Source organism: Peromyscus maniculatus, chromosome X (genome assembly GCF_049852395.1).
Source record: "Peromyscus maniculatus bairdii isolate BWxNUB_F1_BW_parent chromosome X, HU_Pman_BW_mat_3.1, whole genome shotgun sequence".
NCBI classification, from domain to species: domain Eukaryota; kingdom Metazoa; phylum Chordata; class Mammalia; order Rodentia; family Cricetidae; genus Peromyscus; species Peromyscus maniculatus.
In genome coordinates, this window is record NC_134875.1 from 36,169,613 (window position 1) to 36,190,508 (window position 20,896).

Below are 20,896 nucleotides of genomic sequence, written 5' to 3' on the forward strand. Positions count from 1 at the left end.
ACAGGGAGTTTGCATTTTCCTTTTAACAACATGCTTGAGTTTAAAGAAGGAGAGAGCCATTCTCCAACTCCAAAGTCAGCTTTAAATTTTAATTGAACTGCGACTATTAGAAAACCAATTGTGTGCCGGGCGGTGGTGGCACACGCCTTTAATCCCAGCACTCAGGAGGCAGAGCCAGGCGGATCTCTGTGAGTTCGAGGCCAACCTGGGCTACCAAGTGAGTCCCAGGAAAGGCACAAAGCTACACAGAGAAACCCTGTCTCGAAAAACCAAAAAAAAAAAAGAAAAAAGAAAAAAGAAAACCAATTGTGTTAATCTTTAGAGAAAAGCAGAAACAAACATTTAGGAAGACATAAATTTTTTTTAGATAATATATACCCATACATCGTTTCATTCATTTTCTTGGGATACATGATTTGTCCCTTTTCTTCAGTTGTCTCATTTGTCCAGTGTTCTTCAAATTCCTTAACCTTCATTCTCCGAAAAGACAAAAACAAAAACCTTTCCCCAAGACTAATTTTGGGGATGTTTCTTTTTGACAAGTTATTATCTGATTAAATGAAAAGGCATGTGTTATTGATACAAGTTAGTTTAAATTGGATGTTCATGCTGGTTGATGAACTATCACCTCCTCTAATTAAGACGTCTGTCTTGTTCAAATCAAACCTTTATCAATTTTGATGGTACCCACAGCTTATCTTCTCCTGTAGAAACAAAAGCAAAACCTTGTCCCCAATGTAATACATACCCTGGTTTCCATTCTGAGGTCAGCACATCCTTAAAGTATATAGGCTGATTTAATTCTGTAGTTTTTTCTATTATCCAATGTCTCTCTGCAGCTGTTGTTCCTTTCTCATTGGCATTCAGAAAATTCAAAGTTAGAAGAGCATTATGCAGTCTATTTCTGGGGGTTTTTGTTACCCATTTGTGTTTATTTAGCATATCCTTTATAGTTCTGTTTGATCTTTCTATAACTGCTTGACCTGTAGGATTATGTGGTATGCCTGTAATATGCTTTATATTGTAATAAGCAAAAAACTGTTTCATTTTAACAGAGAATATGATGGAGCATTGTCAGTTTTGTTTTGTGCAGGTATACCCATGATGGCCATAACTTCTAGCAAATGAGTGATTACAGAATCAGCTTTTTCAGAACACAAAGCAGTTGCCCATTGAAATCCTGAATAAGTATCGATAGTGTGGTGTACATATTTCAATTTTCCAAATTCTGCAAAGTGAAACACGTCCATCTGCCAGATTTCATTTCTCTGAGTACCCTTTGGGTTATATCCTGCTGGTAATTGTGTTTGATTGTAGAAGGAACAAGTAGGACATTTCTTTACTATTTCTTTGGCTTGTTGCCAGGTTATGGAAAAATCCTTTTTTAAACCTTTACTATTGACGTGATGTTTTTTATGAAATTCTGAGGCCTCCAGCACATTTCCTATCAATAATTTATCAATCTCATCATTGCCTTGTGCTAGAGGACCTGGCAGACCAGTATGGGATCAAATGTGAGTTATATATAAAGGATGACTCCTTTTCCTGATTGTATCTTGTAATTGAATAAATAGTGAAGTTAATTCTGAAGCATCAGGGATAAATTCTGCAGTCTCAATATGTAATACCACTCTTTCAGCATACTGAGAGTCAGTTACTATGTTGAGAGTTTCTGAAAAATCCATTAATACCAACAGAATAGCATACAATGCTGATTTTTGAACTGAATTATACGGACTTTGAACCACTTTACTTAAATTTTCTGATTTGTAACCTGCCTTTCCTTCTTTGTTGGCATCTGTATAAAATGTACGAACTCCAGATATGGGTTTTTGCCGTACAATTCGAGGCAAGATCCAATCAGCTCTCTTTATAAGATCAATTCTATGGCTTTTGGGATATTTGTTGTTAATTTCTCCCAAAAAATTACTGCAAGCTCTTTGCCAAGGTTCACTTTCTGTCCATAATTTTTCAATGTCCTCCTTAGTTAATGGTACGACAATTTCTGCTGGGTCTATGCCTGCTAATTGATGAAGTCTCAATTTTCCTTCGTAAATCAAGTCAGAGATTTTTTTCCACATAAGTTTTTAATTTTTTATTTGGTTTATTTGGTAAAAATATCCATTCCAATATAATATCTTCCCTCTGCATTAATATTCCAGTAGGAGAATGCCTAGAAGATAAAATAACCTAAATGCAATCCAGCTTTGGATCAATACGATCCACGTGTCCTTCATGCACTTTCTTTTCTACCAAGGCCAATTCTTTCTCAGCTTCAGGTGATAATTCTCTTGGACTATTTAAGTCCTTGTCACCTTCTAAGGTTTTGAACAAATTAGTCAGTTCATCATTTTTTACCCCAACAATAGTTCGTAGATGAGAAATGTCTCCAAATAATCTTTGAAAGTCATTAAGTGTCTGTAGTCTATCTCTCCTAATTTGCACCTTTTGGGGTCTAATTTTTTGAAGCTCTATTTTATATCCTAAATAATTAATAGAATCTCCTCTTTGTATCTTTTCAGGAGCAATTTGTAATCCCCAGGCAAGGCAAAATTTTCTTTACTTCTTCAAACATTCTTTCTAAAGTATCTGCATTTGAGTCAGCTAGTAAAATATCATCCATATAATGATAAATTATAGATTTAGGAAATTTTTTACGTATCACTTCCAATGGCTGTTGTACAAAGTATTGGCACAGAGTTGGGCTATTCAACATTCCCTGAGGGAGGACCCTCCATTGAAATCTTTTAACCGGTTGAGAATTATTATAAGTAGGTACTGTAAAAGCAAATCTTTCTCTGTCTTTTTCTTGTAAGGGTATTGAAAAGAAACAGTCTTTTAAATCAATAACTATGAGAGGCCATCCTTTTGGTAATAGAGTAGGCAAAGGCATCCCAGATTGTAGAGAGCGCATTCGCTGAATTACTTTGTTAATTGCTCTAAGGTCTGTTACCATTCTCCATTTACCAGATTTCTTTTTAATAACAAATACAGGAGAATTCCAAGGGCTGGTTGATTCTTCAATATGCTGAGCATTTAACTGTTCTTCTACCAGCTCTTCTAAAGCCTGGAGTTTCTCTGTTGTTAAAGGCCATTGTTGGACCCATACAGGCTTGTCTGTTAACCATTTTAAATTTAGAGCTGTTGGTGTCTTTGGAAGATCATCAGTTATTGTGCCCTGTTCTTGTATAATATGGATGGCTGGTGACCACTCATTAGAACAATATCTTCTAATATTTCTCTCAGTAACATGTGTTAGTTTATGATTTGTTTCTGAGATTGGAGGGATGTTAATCTGAGTATTCCATTGTTGCAACAAGTCTCGACCCCACAGGGGTTATGTTATGTTAGCCACATGTGGTTTTAATTTTCCTCTCTGTCCTTCTGGACCTATACATTCAAGCCATCTTGCACTCTGTTTCACCTGAGATAATGTCCCAATTCCTAACAGTTGAACGTTTACCTCCCGAAGAAGCCAAGTTGGATGCCAAAATTCTGGTGCAATTATAGTAACATCCACACCTGTGTCTACCAGACCAGACAACAAAACACCATTTATTTTTATCATTAATTTTGGTCTTTGTTCATTAATAGAAGTTTGCCAAAAATTTTCTTTATGTTTTCTCCTGAATTTTCTATTCTCTCTGTTTCATCATCCTGACCAGCATGATTTATTCCAATAGGCATTTGGTTATTTAATCGCTCAGAGCAGGGATTTCCTCTATGGCTGCAGGAAAGGTTTGAACTGGATTTGCACTGGGGGCCTGCGCGAGGCCCCTCTGGGAGTTTCCCAAAGACTGAGGCAAAGGATTACCCTGTCTGTCCTTTGTTGATCTACATTCGTTGGTCCAGTGTTTTCCCTTACCACACCTTCTGCATACTCCAGAAGGAAGGGGCATTCTGTTGCTATTGTTCCTTGAAGAAACATTGTTTCTCGGATTGACCTGTCTACAGTCCCTTTTCAAATGTCCTTGCTTTCCACATCCAAAATATCTAACACTCCTCAAACCTTTTGAAATTACTTCTCCTACCCACGTATCATCATGCTCATCAACCTCAACATTAATTGCTTCTCTAATCCAATCTTCCATAGGTGCAGATCTTGCCCTTAATGGCTTGATTATTCTTTTGCATGCTGCATTCACATTCTCAAAGGCCAAAAATTCAATTATTGCCTTACCAGCTTCTGAATCTGAGACCATTCTCTTTACTGCTGAAGCCAGTCTTTGTAAAAAAATCTGTAAAAGACTCTTTTGGGCCATGTATCACCTTTGTAAATGACTCAGATTTTTTTCCTGGTTCCTCTACTCTGTCCCATGCATTCAAGGCTGCCATTCGACATAAAATTAGGATTTGGACATCATATAAACATTGTGTTTGTACTGAAGCATATTGGCCTGCTCCAATAAGCTGATCCTCACAAACTTGTATTCCTTTATCCCTCCATTGTCTTTCTATGTTTTTAGCCTCCTCCTTAAACCAGGTCAGAAATTGAAGTCTCTGGCTGGGTTCCAGAACACCTTGTGCAAGGTCCCGCCAGTCCTGTGGTACAATCCTATTATATGTTGACCAAGAGTTTAACATTTGCTTTACATATGGGGAATGCATGCCATAAGATACTATTGCCTCCTTAAACCTTTTTAAATCCAACATTTCAATTGGAGCCCAAATATTTTGTGTAGTCATTTGATCAGACATCTGCTGTACGGTTACAGGATAAATTAAGGGTGACTGTGTAAAAACAGGCTTTCTTTCTGCAACCTTATGATCCCGACTTGAAACAACTTCACTGTTAATTTCTTCTGTCTGAATTTTTACAGGTTTAACAAGTTTTTCTAAAGCTGTCATTCTGGCACTTAAATTGACTATCTTTTTAAATATTAAAATGTGGATTAGCATAGTGATAAGGTGCATAATTCCACCAATACCAATATTATATAGTTGTTCCATTGTCAGACTGCCTAAAATTCGAACAAAAACCAATTTTCTTCCAATGTACACATAAAACCCATTTTTTTAATGTGGAAAAAATTCTCTTTTAGATAGTTTCCTTTAAAATATCTGATATGTTATGACTTACGAAATCTGCATAGAACAGTAGAAATCCGAGAGGATTTTCAAAACAGCCACCTGGTGTCCCAGGTGTAAATCCAGAGAGAGAGAGAGAGAGAGAGAACGCACAAGAACGCATAGCCGGCTAAAGCTTAAATCCAGCCATGTGTTCCCTCTTGTGCCGAGTCAAGGCTTGTGTCTGGCTTCCTTAAGCTCCGACCATGTGCGTTGGCTTTACAGGCAGGGCCCCGTTCGGCAGGGCAGGTCTGAGTTGTTTGTAGCACCGGCTTTAAGCTAGCAGGCTTTAAGCAAGCAGCTCAGTTAGTCCGGCCTGAGGCTAAGGACTAGGGGTCCGCCGCTCGGACTAGGAAGCCGGCGCTCGCTCGTGCTAGGACGCCGGCCGCCCGGTCTGCCACACTTGGTCTGCCGCCCTAGCGGGAAAGCGGACCTGCCGCCAAGCCAAGCGGTTTTTAATGGATTCTTGTCACATTGGGTGCCAGATGTAGATGTATCCAACAGTCTTATTAAATAAGAAACACAGAAACAATGTAAAGGAGAAAGCCGAGAGGTCAGAGCTCAGAGCTAAAATCTCACCCTTCCACCTGAGGTGTCCCAGCTTCCCGAAAGAGACCTATTTCCTGTCTGTTCGTCTATTTATAGTATTTTGTTCTGCCTTCTCATTGGTTGTAAACGCAAACACATGACTGCCTCGTCACTGTCTGAATGTACAGCCCCCTAGGTCTTAAAGGCATATGTCTCCAATGCTGCCTGTATCCCTGAACACACAGAGATCTATGGGATTAAAGGCGTGTGCCACCACTGCCACACTCTTGCTATGGCTCTAATAGCTCTGACCCCTGGGCAACTTTATTTCTTAACATACAATCAAAATCACATTTCAGGCCGGGCGGTGGTGGCGCACGCCTTTAATCCCAGCACTCGGGAGGCAGAGCCAGGCGGATCTCTGTGAGTTCGAGGCCAGCCTGGGCTACCAAGTGAGTTCCAGGAAAAGGCACAAAGCTACACAGAGAAACCCTGTCTCGAAAAGAAAAAAAAAATCACATTTCAGTACAATTAGATTACCACCACACTGATGAGCTTGTAAACATTTATACTGATAGCCAATATATGGCACATGCCATTGTGCCTTTGGAGACAATAGTCATACCATCCATCTCTCCCATTCATGATTGCAAGTGCAAGAACTCATTTGGTCCCGCTCACATGACCTTTATGTGGGCCATATTAGAGCTCCTACTCTGGACCTCTAAGTGAAGGTAATCAGAGGACTGATGCCATTAATTTTATGGCTGTCACATTAATTTGTTCTGCCTTTGAAAAGGCTACTCAGTTGCATCAACATTATCATCTTAATGGTGGATCTCTTTGTCATCATATGGGCATAACCAGGGAACAAGCTATCCAGATAGTTAAATAATGTCCTATTTGTGTTAAATTTTTACCTGTTCCTCATTTGGGAGTTAATCCCCAAGGACGTGTACCTAATCACGTGTGGCAAATGGATGTCACAAACATGTCTTCCTTTGGAAAATTCCAATATGCCCATGTATCTATCAGTACATATTCCTCTTTAATTTTTGCCTCTGCCCATTCAGGTGAGAAGGTTAAGGATGTAAAGAATCATTGTCTTCATGCTTTTGCTTATATGGGAGTGCCAAAATGCATAAAGACTGATAATGGTCCTGCCTACAGCAATATGGGGTTTTCAAAATTCTGCCAAGATTTTTCTATTGTTAATAAGACTGGTATCCCCTATAATCCTCAAGGACAGGCTATAGTAAAATGCTGCCATCGTACCTTAAAAACATATTTTGCTAAAATAAAAAGGAGGGAGTTAGGGGTTCATCTTTCCTTTCCACATTCTATTCTTTCCCTTGTTTTATATCTTTTAAATTTTTTATCAGTGGATTCTGCTGGGATATCTGCTGCAGATAAGCACTGGAGGGCTCCTGTTGCAAATTATCCTCTGGTGCAATGGAAAGAACTTTCTAATGACACTTGGAAGAGACCCAATCTGGTGCTGGTGTGGGCCCAGGGGTTTCTTTGTGTCTTTCTGCAGGACAATGAGATTCCTCTTTGGGTTCCTGAGTGCTGTGTGAGCCCTGTGGCTGCTGCTGAATCACTACAGAGATGTATTGGGCCTTTGTGAAAAACTCTCCCCTTCTGATGCCAGTGGGGACTGAGAGCCCAATACAGCCAGCCGGCTTTAGCAAGCATTAACGTAAGCCTTGGAACTGTAGCCATGTGGTTGGATTCTTCAGAAGGTAATGTATGGTAACTGCTTTTTCAGGAATGTTTGAGAAAGTGTCACCCAGGCACCTTGGAGATTAGAGGGTAACCCTGACATTTGGTAGTGTGGTCACTGACCTCCATTTGTTTACAGTACCATGCCAGCTAAGCCTTTTAATTTTTGCAATCCTCTTCACGCTGGTGTAGTATCTAACTTTCTAGGAATGGCTCTGTGCAACATTTATGGCCTCCTGAAATTCATGTAGCCCACTTTGAAGATACCTTAAAATTTGTGAGCCTGATATGTAGCCATTATGAGACCATTAGTTCTGCTTCTTGCATGCTGTCTCTGTTTTTCTTTGTGGTTCTTAATTGCTCTTTACAGAGCTTCCGGCTTAAGTCACGCTGGGATCAAGAAAAATGGGCCTTGGTGGTTTGTGTTCTGTGTCCATGCCAGTGGACCATGGCAGTAAGACACAGATGGTGCTCACATGTTCCAGAATTTGAATTCGCTGCAACTGTTGTTGCTACTACATCGGTAGCAGCCACCACTGCTACTGTTTCTGGGATTGCTATTTCACAGTTGGTTACTACAGCTAGTACAGTGGAGACCCTTGCAGCAAAAGTAGCTACCACAATTAATTACTCCTTCATTCTATTGGGTATGATAAATATAATTCAGCAGTAATATACATTCTGATTGGCTTTGGAAGTTATAAAATTAATAAAACTTGAGTTCCACTTACTTTTGGGATACCGTCTTATGAGGACTCCAATTTGCAGTAAGGCTCATTAAAGAAGGGAATGGCTCAATTGCCTTGGGTGGGTTGGAACTTCTGTTGGCATTTTCTGTGTCAAATTCACAGATTGCAAGCCCTGTGCTACTTTGAGATCTTTGACAGCAGTTAACCCTACAGCTCACACATGGTTGAGCCAGTATGATAATGAGTATTCAGTGACAGGAAATTCCTGGAGGGCATCCACAGACCTAAGACAAAGATCCTGCATGGTCTGGGCAGGTGTCTCCATAAAGGGTAAGATGATGTGCTGATGTCCCAGGTAACCTAAGACAAAAGCTCATTTTTCTTTTTAATAAGGGGGAATTCTGTTCCCCCTTGGGTGGCTGATGCCTTGCTTGCTGACCTTGATCAGATGTCCTCCCTATGATAATTTCCTGCTCGTTTCCTTCCTCCTTAACAGCTTACCAGAGTTTCCTTGTTTGTGTATCCTGCATATTGGTGTAAACAGCGAGAATGCAAGAATGTAAAACATCTGTAGTGAACTTCTGGCCTCCGGGATTCTCTCACTGTGCTGTAAGCCTGTATTTAAGGCCGCTTCCCTCCTTCAATAAAGGGCATTCTACTGATTGGAATGACCTACTGTCTTGTCTCAGTTTTAATCCTCAGCCCCTCCCTCGAACATGGTGGATAGATAGCAGCATTGGCACTACAAGGGAGCAATGTCTGCATCTACAGAATAGAGCCAGGCAGCATGAACCCACCTCACACCTTAGCCCCTGCCAGTTTGTCCAAAGAACATTGCAGTAATGTCTCAATTTAAACACATACACCAAAAGCCTTTGGTAAAGTGCTAAGTTTATGAGTTAGTTTCACAGAAACTTGGTACTGAAGGCAATAGCAGTTGTTAAGGAGGAATTTTATACTCCATGTGCATTAGGTACTTTTTGTTCTTTCTTATCAATTACACTGATAATTAAGAAATGGACCACAAGAGAAAAGACAGTTTTAAGCACTATTGTGTTTAGGAAAGGGCTCAAAATATGTACTCGAAAAGTTAATTTCCCTCCTGGACACTATTCCCTTAATACTGATTTGTAATCCTTGATCACTTATGGAAGACGAGCTTCATGTATCCTACTAAAATCTACCTAGACAAGATTGATTTTTTATGTAGAATTATGAAATACAATGTTTATGAAGCTGTAGAGAAATGGCTGTGTTGCAGGTGGCAATAATCATAATCATTATCATATTCTCTGGGAACCCATGGGGCACTAGAGCCAGGGAAGTGGGTAGGATAATTGCAGATCTTAAGCTATTCCTCCTCCTCCAAGTTCATTCCTCCAGCCTCATCCCCAGTTCTGTAGGAGACCACTTGTTGCAACCTCTTCTCACTCTCTGCCTCCATTCTTAGTGACACTAAGCGGATACTGGTGGAATATCCTCCTTTCCTCCCCACTGTGGGTGCCCTCAGCACCCCTCTCCCCACATCCCAACACATCCTCATTACTAAGTGTCAGCTCCCGGTACCTAAGAAGACATTTTATCTGGAACCCATAGTGGCCACACGTATCAGGAATTCAGAAGAATTTTCTACAAGGTAACACAGAGCCACCTCACTCTCCTAAGAACCAGAGAGGGTAATGGAAACCAAGGCATAAAATACCCACCCAAGAAAGACAAGATCAGATACCAGCACTTAGAATTACAATCTTATGCAAACCCAGGTGCTTAGATACCAGTGTAAAAACACAATAACAGCCAGGACAATATGTCTCCCCTAAAGCCCAGAAACAGTAACAGAGCAGCCCCTAAGTATTGCAACATACCCGAAACACAAGATAAAGACATTAAAATAGCCATTATGAACATGAAAGAGGTCCTTAAAGAGAAAATGAATAAATCTCTTAAAGAAATCTATGAAAACACAAACAGTGGAAGGAAATGAATAAAACAGTTCAAAACCTAAAAGTGGAACGAGAATCAATAAAGAAAACCTAAACTGAGGGAAATTTGGAAATGAAAAACTTAAGAAGTCCAACAGGAACCTCAGCATCAAGCCTCACCAACATATGGCAGAGAGAATAGAATTGATAGAAGAAATAGATATTTCTGTCAAATACAACATTAAATTTAAAAATATCCTGGCACAAAACATTCAGGAAATCTGAGATACTATGAAAAGACTAAATCTAGGAATAGAGGAAGAAGAAACGTAGGTCAAAAGCACAGAAATTATTCTCAACAAAACCATAAAAGAAAATTTTATTCTCAATAAACTCATAGAAGAAATATTTCCTAATCTAAAGAAGGAGATGCCTATAGAGGTACAAGAATCATACAGAACATCAAATAGACTGGACCAGAAAAGAAAGTCCCCTCAGCACATTATAATTAGAACACTGAATGTACAAAACAAAAGTAGAATATAAAAACCTGCAAGTGAAAAAGACCAAGTAACAGACAAGAACAGTCCTATTAGAATTACACCTGACTTCTCAATGGAGAATCTAAAAGCCAGAAGGGCATGGACAGATGTTCTACAACCACTAAAGGACCACAGATGGCAGCCCAAAGTACTATACCCATCAAAACTTTTAATCAAAAAAGATAAAGACATTGCAAGATAAAACCAAAATTAGGCAATAATTACAAATCCATTTTTACAGAAAACCCTAGAAAGAAAACTTCAACAAAAAAGACGATCTCTTCCTCTGGAATGCTAGGATTAAAGGCGTGTATTACCACTGTCTTACCTCTATGTTTAATATTGTGGCTGTTCTGTTCTCTGACCCCAGATAAGTTTATTAGGGTGCACAATATTTTGGGGAACACAATATCACCACATACAAGATAAGCTGGAGTAAAAGTGGTGCAGAAATTGTGGAAGTGGATAATCAATGATTGGTCCAGCTTGAGATCTATGCCACAGAGGGATCCCACCACTGACACTGCCTGGAGGGCCAGGACCCAGAGGCTGCATAGCCCAGAGACATAGGATAGAATCAAACATTACTAGGAAAAAAGTCAATAAAATGATTCCTAATGATATTCCACAATACTCATAGATTAGTGCCTAACGCAACTGTCATCAGAGAGGCATCATCTAGGAACTGATGAAAACAGATGCAGAGACTCACAGCCAACCATTAGGCAGAACATGGGGAATCCTGTTGAAGAGAGGGAAGAAGCATTGTAGGAACTAGAGGGGTCAGGGATGTCTAAAAAGACCTACAGAATCAACTAACCTGGGTACATAGGAGCTCACAGAGACTGAGCCAACAACCAGGGAACCTGTATGGATCTGATCTAGGTCCTCTGCATGTATGTTATGGTGGTGTAGTTTGGTGTTCTTGTGGGATTCCAAACAGTGGGAGCAGGGGCTGTCTCTGACTCTTACTGGATTTGGGGACCCTTTTCCTCCTACTTGGTTGTCTCACCCAGCCTCAATATTAGGGGATGTGCTGAGTCTTACTGCAACCATGTTTGATTGACAACCCTGGGAGGGCTGCCCTTTTTGGAAGGGAAATGGAAGAGGGGTCGATTGGGAGGAGAGGGCATGTGGGAAGTAGTAAGCAGGAGGACAGGCAGGAGGGGAAACTGCAGTCAAGATGTAATATTTAATATAAGAGAATAGATTAAAAATATTATACATGGTCATGGTGAATCTCTAAGCAACCCCATACCCACAACATTTGGAGATTCCATCAAGATTTGTTTTGTTGGTCTCCAGGGACTCCCAGCCTAATGGCCATCTGCATTCCCCAGAGTCAACTGTTTTTACCTGACCAGCTTTGGATTCCTGCAGGCTACTAGCCTGACAGCCTAGAGGTAAATCAGAGGGCTCAATGCTTAGGGAAGCTACCAGCAGGTATCCAGCGCCTAGACTTCACAGAGGAGCCTTGAGTTCCTGAGGTCTTCCAGGCCGCTGCCAGGCAAAACATAGATCCAAGAGGCCCAGTGTTTGTGGAAAGTCACTGGTGTATTCCCAGGCTAGGAATCAAGGAATCGGAGAAGACCAGCACTTGAGGGGGAGGGGGAGGTTTTCAACATTAGAATTTTGAAAAAGAGGCATCAAAAAACCTCTGGATTTGTAGGTAAGGATTCTATTGTGGGTTGCATCTGTGAGACTCATGGGAAAAGCTGGACTCAGCATTACATTCCTGAGTCTGAGAGATCCCTGGGACACCGGGGCCCTTGTTTGGGTCTGTGGGGCCCTTGATTGGGTCTGTCAGACCCAGTTCTGGACGTAGGGAGATGCCACCAAATTGTATGTCTGTTTTATGTTGTATGGATTGTTTGTTATGCTACTCTTGATTTTTAGAAATTGTTGAAATGATGGGACAAAAATCTTGAAGTAACTCCCCCACCCTAAACCGTGACCAATTGATGTGGGTTTTTGCATTTTTGTGGTCTCAGTCCCTTATATGTGATTCTGTGCTACAGTTAATCTTTCTCAATTACAGGCAGATGAGGAAACCAGACCAAGTAAGCAAGGGAGGGAATGTGGGAACCCATGAGGCTGCAATGCCCTATGTAGGAACAACTGAACACTCTGTGCTAATTCTTATCTTAGCTCCCTCCTGCAATAATATCCTTTGTCTATAGCCAGGGCTACAGATCCACTGCCCTTGTGCCACCTGGCTGAGGTGATACAGGCACCCTCCTGGGAGCATGCTGCTCCTGCAGGCACTATGACCCCAAACTCTGGGTGGCCTTGTGTACTTCTGCCTCACTCACCCAAATTCCTGGCCAGTCACTGCCACAATCACCCTGCCACCACAGCCACCAGCTTTTGGGATGCATTGTTTTAGTTAAACAGTAGGAAATCCCTGGTCCACACCATTTCTAGATTGGCTGCTAGGCGCCTGCAGAAGTGAGGCACTTTGGGGAAAACCAGGGCCTACCTGGGGGTGGGGCAGTTGAAGGCCGATCCAGCAATGGAGGACCATCATTGAGGCTACTGTCTTGCCTGCCCTGGCTGCTTTGATAACCAGGAATCCCCCTGTTACTGGATTCTGTTTTATAGGGATTTGAGTATCTTTTAGATATGGATAATACTGAAATATTGTTTTATGTTTTTCTGCTTTATTAAAAAGCTGGCTCTGGAGTTAGGTTACGGCTCTCCTTTCTCTAGACCCAAGCATGTGTCTAAAACCAAACAACCTTTCCTCTCTGTCCTGAGTCAGATGAGACACCTGGTTTTATGACGGGGAAAGAGAGCAAAGCAAAACAGACAAAAATTAGACTAATGACTTCATTGAACTCTCTAAGACTTTTGCTAAAATATAAACTTTATCTCAATAATACCTTAATAATACCTTCACCTTAATAGTTTGTAAAACTATTAAGTTCATTTTCTGTATTTTAAGATTTGTAAGTTTATAGAGTGTGGTTAAAGATCTATAAAATCTACAACAAAAGTTTAACTTAAAAATTTATGACAAAAGTCTTAATAATTAAAAATATGTGTGTGAGTATCCTTAATTTACTACAATATATTCAGCTCTTGTTTTAAAAAAGGATTTAAAAAAGTAACAACCATGTCATTTCACCATCATCTTGGTCAAGATGTCTTCTAACAATAGACTTAAAGATGCTTTTTATTATGTTAAAAAATCTCTGTCTTTTATATATAAAATTTCAGCCCTCTGGGAAAAGATGTTCATATTTTTGATTTTGTATCTTTTGGGTCATCAAGCTTCTACTATGACTCAAAGGCCTTTGAGTCTATTGCCTTTTTTACATTATGGATTTCTGTACCTATTAGAAACAACGTTAATAGTAATGTATCTAAAATTTTATCTGTTGTAAATTTTAAAAATCCAAATAAGCTATAAAAAGACACAACTTGGGTCCAAATGTCACACATCAAATGGACTCCAGATAGGTACTCTTGTCAATCAATAGCCTAAGCTTCCCTACCTACTGTTTCTTCCTTTGGGAAAGTTCTAAATCTAAGATTCTCCTTTCAGTTCCTAAACTTTAACTTCTGTCCCCAGTCTACAGCTGTACCACCAGATTTCCACTCAGCCGACAGAGATCAGGTATCAGCTGCAGAAAACAAACTGCTTCAAAGGCCATGAGCCCTGGACTTGATGAAAACTTATGTGAACCAGTCCAGCCAATGTGATTTCTCCCTTTCTCCACAGCAAACCAGATGCTTCTGATGAATGCTGTCCACTTCCTGAATGCCTAACATTGGCCTTTGATTTGCATTCCAGCCTTCATGGGTCCTGACAAGAACATCCTAATATCAGCTGAGAAGCAGTTACAGAAGAGAGTTCCTCACCCTTTATCCTCAACCAAAGGCTGGAATATTTGTCTAAATGGAAATAACAGGCATCCATCACAGAGACAGATATTTGACTCATTATACAACTCAGTGGGGGGAATGTAAGGATTATCATTACATTTAAATTTTAGACTTACTATGCTTGAGAGACCAATAAGCAAAAAAAAAACCCTCAAACATGCAAGCCCCTAGCTTGTACAAGCTGTGCCCTAGCAGCTCATCCTTCCCCCTTTTTGTCCAAGACATTGAAGACTGTTCTTATATTGACTGATCCTGTAAAATCTGCTGTTCTAGCAAGACAATAGCTCATAGGACTAACTCCTATTTCTGTTTTTGTAATCCAACTTGCTTACTCTGCTCAATGACCAGGACATCTGCAAGACATATATGTTAAAATTAGTACATGCTTACGTGTAGACATAATACATATAATCTTGAGGTTTTGATTTTTATAAGCCTTGGATTAATATGACCAGGGGCTGCAACTTGGGAGCAATCTCAGTTGCAGTCTTGGTGTCATGAGCATCTGGCACCAGTACTTATTTAACAAAGGCTCTTCTTATTAAAATTTATTCATGGTCACAGGGAATCTCTGAGTGACCCTAGACCCATGACTTTCCGTTCAATTCTAACATGTTGGTTTTTGTTTCAATTATTACATTATAATTTATTTATTTATTTATTGTGGGGTTTTCAAGACAGGGTTTCTTTGTAGCTTTGGCTGTCCTGGTATTCATACTGTAGACCAGGCTGGCCTCAAACTCACAAAGATCCGCCTGGGTCTGCCTCCCGAGTGCTGGGTTTAAAGGTGTGTACCACAACAGCTCGGCTATAGCTTGTTTCATTATTACCCCTTAGAAGCCTGTATGTTTTCACACACACACACACACACAAAAAAAAAATTTATTTATTCTTTGGGAATTTCACATCATGTAACCTAATTCTGCTCATTTCCCAGTCCCTCCATATCTTCCCTTCAACCTTGCAGAATCCCTCCCCCCAAAGAAAATTAAACAAAAAAACAAACTAAACCAACCAACCAACCAAACAAACAAACAAACAAACAAAAAAGCCCACTTCACTCCTCTGTCTCTCAAAATCTCTTCATTCATTTGAGTGGCACTGGGATCCTTGGTGTGTCCTGCAGTGTACCCTTTTGTTCAATCAGCCCCACCCGAAAATGAAAATTGCATTGAGTCATTGGTCTGGTTCAAGGCCCCTGGTTTCTGGTACACGATCATCACTGGATCCTCACTGAAACTCCTCTCTTATATCCCTCGGCTGTCCCTAGTCATGGAGATCTGCAGAACCAGTCCCTTCACATGCTCCAGCAGGTCCTAGATGGGGTAGATGTTAGGGTGGGCCAATCCAAGGCCCTGGATATGGGCCTGAGTGGTAGTTGAGCTGGCCAGTCCTGGATACTTGAGCTGATACTCAGATGAGGGGTGGAACCAGCTCTCCTATGCCCATGGCATTGGGGCCAGCTCTCTCATGCCTGTGTTGAGAGGTGGGGCCATTTCTCCTGAGTACAAGTGGCCGGTTCTCCATGCCAGAGTCATTGGGGCCAGCTCTCCTGTGAGGGTCAGGGTTAGCCCTCTTGTTGCAGTGTCTAGTGAGGGGCAGGGCCAGCTTTGCTAGGGCTAACACAGGGAAGAGCTGGCTCAGCACTGCCCTTGGATTTCATCATGCATGGACCCCTATGGTAACATGGGCCACAGATGTCAACACAGACTCCAGTTACAGCAGGACCACAGATCCAGAGTTGGCCCTCTAGAGCATCTCGGGCCCAGATGTTACCATGTCCCCTGTGGCAGCTCAGATCACTGAAATCAGTTTGGTGCCAGCAGCAGCACGGCTCTCAGACAACAAAATTATCTGAATTGACTAACCGGACCCTGGGCATCTTCATGGCCCTTGGTGGCAACAGATGCCACGGACATCAACTCAGACCCTGGCTACAGTAGGACCATGGACCTAAACATGGCCCTTTGCAGCAGTCCAGGCCCGAGTGTCATCACTTCCCTGGGTGACAGGCAGGCCACCCACCTCAGCCAGCTCCTCACCACCTTTGATTCTTCTGTTCCACCTCTTTCCACAGCACATGAAGCATTCTGCCTCTCTTTTTCTCCCATTTCTCCACCATACATTTGCTCATCATAATGGCACCCTCCCCCATCAATGTCTTTAGCCAGCCCAGGCCTTGAGGACCCAGGCTGTCCTGTGGGTGGCTTCCAACCACCTGAGCTGTTTACTAGTGACAGACAGAAAGGTAGATATGTCCAGATGGGAGGGTAAGTGGGGAGGACCTGGGAGGAGTAGGGGGAAGGGAAACCATAATCAGGATATATTATGTGACGGAAAAATTTATTTTCACTAAAAGAATAAAGAAAGAATTGGTATAACCCTCCCCCCCAAATAAAAAGAAATCACCACCAATACTTTCTGTGCCCACCTTCTCCTTAAATTCTCCATTTGAAGGGTTACTACTGAATCCCTTGTTCAAAGGATCAAATGAGCCTGAATCAAGAAGTCTTAAGTGATACACTATTTCACAATTACCGTGTATAGGGAATAGTCATCTATGCAAGCAATACTCATGACTTGGAAATGTCACCCCCCCAAATAAAGAAGTTGTCATTTTGTTTAAAAGGCATTTCCTGAAGAGTGTACATCTATATACTACATAACCCCAGAAAGCATATGAAATTAACTTGGAAATTCATGTTTTTATTGTTAACATGAGTGCTGAATTTTAGTTAAGCTGTACATTGAGTACATGTGTCACCAGATTTCCCTTTAGCTTATGAACAAAGATTGCACTCTAGAGATAGGCGTCCCTTTCCCTAAGGAGAAGGACCTTTTCAATACGAGGAGGTACGCTCTGTAATACTACAGACCTCTCACTCTTCCTCTCTTCTGCTCTCTGATGGACGAACCATGTCTGAAATCAGAGGAAGACAGGATTGGAGTTAGCATTGGCTTCCATCCCAGAGCCAAGAGATAAAAACCTCTTTAAGCCACATAACACTGACTTTCTACTCAGCTCACAAAAGGAAATACCAGCTGTGTGTCAACTTCTGCAATAGGCCATGATTTTGTCTTTTTCCAGCAGTATAAACACTTCAGTAGTTTCTTCTTTATTGGATGGAAAGCTTAGATTACAACTTGTTCTGGGTCCTTGATGTTAATTCAATATATGGTAACTGGGTAAAGGAAAGTCTTCATTCTGATATTTGACCATCAGCTGTAGAATACCCTCTTCACTAGTTATATGTTCCTCTTGTTTGGGCAGAGATTGTAGATCACAAAATGTTAGCACATTTTAAAGGTGTATGGAGAGGAACAGCTTTCTGTTTGTAAAAGTAATCTTCACTATGAAGTAATTAACCAACAGAAACAAGTGTGGGAGATTTTTAGAAAGAAAATATCCTACAAGAGTGCCAATGGGATTGTTGCTGCTTGAAATTTCTGGAGAGCGAACAGGTGGTAGGCAGAGAAGGCCTGGACAATGGTTTGACATCACCAGCCTCCAGTGTTTGAGAAAGTTGACAAATTTAACCTAAATGACATACAGGACACTGAAACCTTTGCCATCACCAGGAGTTCAACTGAAAGGTTAACTTCCACCCATGGTTAATCTGAACAGAATATGTTCTTTCATGAACAGTATATGTTCATAGTAAATCTGAACAGTATATTCTTTCATGTTATACAAAATTCTCCATGATGAGGATGAAGAATAATATCTCTGCTTCAGCTATATTTCTAGAATCCTGTCCAGCACAGAGGGCACACTAGGCCATGCTGCTCACTAGGACATCTAAAGCCCATCATTCTTCAAAAGGCAAAGAGTAAGATGGTCCACAACAGTGTGGGGAAAGTAGTCATAAATCAGCTCTTCCTAAATATGGTCTAGCTATGGAAATACAGTCACAGTTATCTGTTAGATTTCACCATCCTCTCAGGCTCCTAGTGAATGAGTGTCCATTTTTTCGGAAGTTCGCAAACTGCACATTTGAAACTCCATGTACTTACTCTCCCTGTCTTTATGTGAATTTATTATCTAAAGACCAACCAAAGGACCAGAAGCCCTACTACCATCCTGATGCCTCCATGAAGTTAAATAAAGCCCCAGTGGCCGACTCATGTGGGCTCACATTAAGTCAGAGTTCCCTGTGTTTGATCCCTAAAGCCTATCTATTACGTTTGTAAGAGGAAAGGGGAAATCAGAAATGAGTGTTTTGGAAAGTCACACTGAAGAGTGTGCAAACAGGAGACAATGGGTGTTTTCTCTTGTGTCTTGTGTCTACCTTCTCTCTGTAGCTACAGTGCACCAGTTTCTAGAGCTGCAGTGCATCAACCTCTCTCTCTGGCAAAGGATAACCAGGCTACTATAAACAATTCAAGAGAAGTCAGTTAAAGAGGAAGACCCTAAGACAGACATGCATGGATCACCCCAGAAAGGGAAAATGGTTAAGAGCTCCTGGGTAAACTGGGAAGGGGGTAGAAGATTGGGGATGAGGAATGGGAGCATGAGGGATCTGGATGGTCAGGTTGGAGGAGGGATGGAAAGGCAGAGCAATGAAAGAGATATCTTGACAGAGAGCCATTATGGGGTTAGGGAGAAAATTGGTGCTAGGGAAATCCCCAAGAACCCACAAGGATGACCTCAGCTAAGATTCCTGGCAATGGTGGAGAGGGTGCCTTAATCGGTCTTCTTCTGTAGTCAGATGGGGTCTACCTTAATTGTCATAGAACCTACTTCCAGTGACTGATGGAACCAGATGCAGAGATCTACAGCCAAGTACTTGGCCGAGCTCCTGGAGTTCAGTTGAAGAGAGGGAGGAGGGATTATATGAGCCAGGGCCATCAAGACCATGATGGGAAAACAACACAGAGACAGCTGACCCGAGTTAGTGGGAGCTCAGAGACTCTGGACTGACAACTGGGGAGCTTGCATGGGACGAAACTAGGCCTTCTGAATGTGACTGACAGCTGTGTGGCTTGATGTGTTTGTGGGGTCCCTGACAGTGAAACCAGGACTAATCCTGGTTATATGAACTGGCTTTTTAGAGCCCATTCCCTATGGTGGGATGCTTTGGTCAGCCTTGATGCAGGGGTGAGGGGCTTGGTCCTGCCCCAACTGAATGTACCAGGCTTTGTTGACTCACAATGGAGGCCTTACCATCTATGAAGAGTAGATGTGGGAGTGGGGTGGGGTAGAGATGAGAGCTGGAGATGGGGAGGGAGGGAGAACTGTGGTTGGTATGTAAAATGAAAAAAAATCTTGAATAAAAAAAGTGCCTAGTACAAGGCTTCCCAAGACCTGAGGAAGGCTGTAGATTGACTGTTCAATGTCTTTGCTTGGATTTACTGACCTTCACTTTGACTTCAGCAACATTCAAAGCTTGTGCAAGTTCATTCCTGTGGAAAGAAAACCACAAATGTTTAGCAAGCAGTGTTTCATATGAACTGCAAAGTCACAAATGATATCTATGCTTTTTTAATATTGCTGTGCTCCCTCAGACCCCATTTAACTTTCATTCTCAGAACTAGTCTTGCTTTTGCAATGGTTTCACCTCTTGAAAAAGTTTCTAAACAATAGAGATGAATAATTTTAACACACTATTAAAAATTAAAATTAAAAGCCAAAGTGTATGCTGAGCAAATTGTACTAAATTAAAAAACAGCACCAGGGGAAGGGGAAGGGAAACCGAAATGAGTTGATGGATAGGGACACAGTCCCTGAAAAGATGACCAGGCTACTGGTGAGGAGGTCACCCAACAAAGTGTAAATCCTTAACACTGGTGAACTTTACACTAGTGAGTATTTTGGCACACTACACTCATGTTTCTATATTTTACAGAAATTAAAATATGACAGGAAACTCGTGGTGTTGACTATGTACACTTGTTTCAGGTCAACACTACAAGCTAATACTGACTTTTACCCCTACACAAGGCACCCTCCTGTACCCACCACCGAGGGAGAAGACAGCAGTGGCTTAGGGAGGGATGATAGGAAACCAGGGCCTGGAAGAACAAAAGGACACCTCAACCTGAGACAACAGGGAGGTTGGGGATAGCTCCTGGTGCCAGACACATTCTTGGCAAGCGCATCTGGATACTGGGTTTCTTTGAACATTTTTTCCATTTCCTCCACCTGCCACAGTGTGAACTGCAATGTGGTTTGCAGCTGCCTTCATGAGGAACGGCGCCTCGGAATCGGAATCACAGGCTCGGCTGAGGGCCTTGGCTCCTCCTGGTGAGGCTCTGAGGAAGAGGAGTTCGGGTCCCTACTGCTCTCCTCAGAGTAGTTTTGGCTCTCTCGGACTTGGCAGCCCCCGTTATTTAGGTCAATTACGCAGCCCGCGTCACCTCCACTAGGGTTGCCACCCACCATCGCCAAGGCAGCCTCTAAGGTGGGGACCTCAGCTATCTCCTCACCATTCTCATTCTTGCTGGCCATGACTAGTAGTGGGCCGAAGCCACAGAGAGAAGTGGGGCCCCAGGAATGCCCACACTCAAGGCCTATTGTTCGGTCAGTCTCTACTATTGA

General features: G+C 41.7%; 1 long non-coding RNA gene across 1 annotated transcript in view; it reads right to left on the reverse strand.

The window, feature by feature from the left end:
* The window catches only part of LOC143270937 (uncharacterized), a 33,288-nt gene extending 13,526 nt beyond the window's left edge, over positions 1 to 19,762 (reverse strand). The window contains exon 1 of the long non-coding RNA XR_013048135.1: positions 19,716 to 19,762. This is a non-coding gene — a long non-coding RNA (uncharacterized LOC143270937). The remainder of the gene's footprint in view (positions 1 to 19,715) is intronic.
* Positions 19,763 to 20,896: the final 1,134 nt, after the last annotated feature.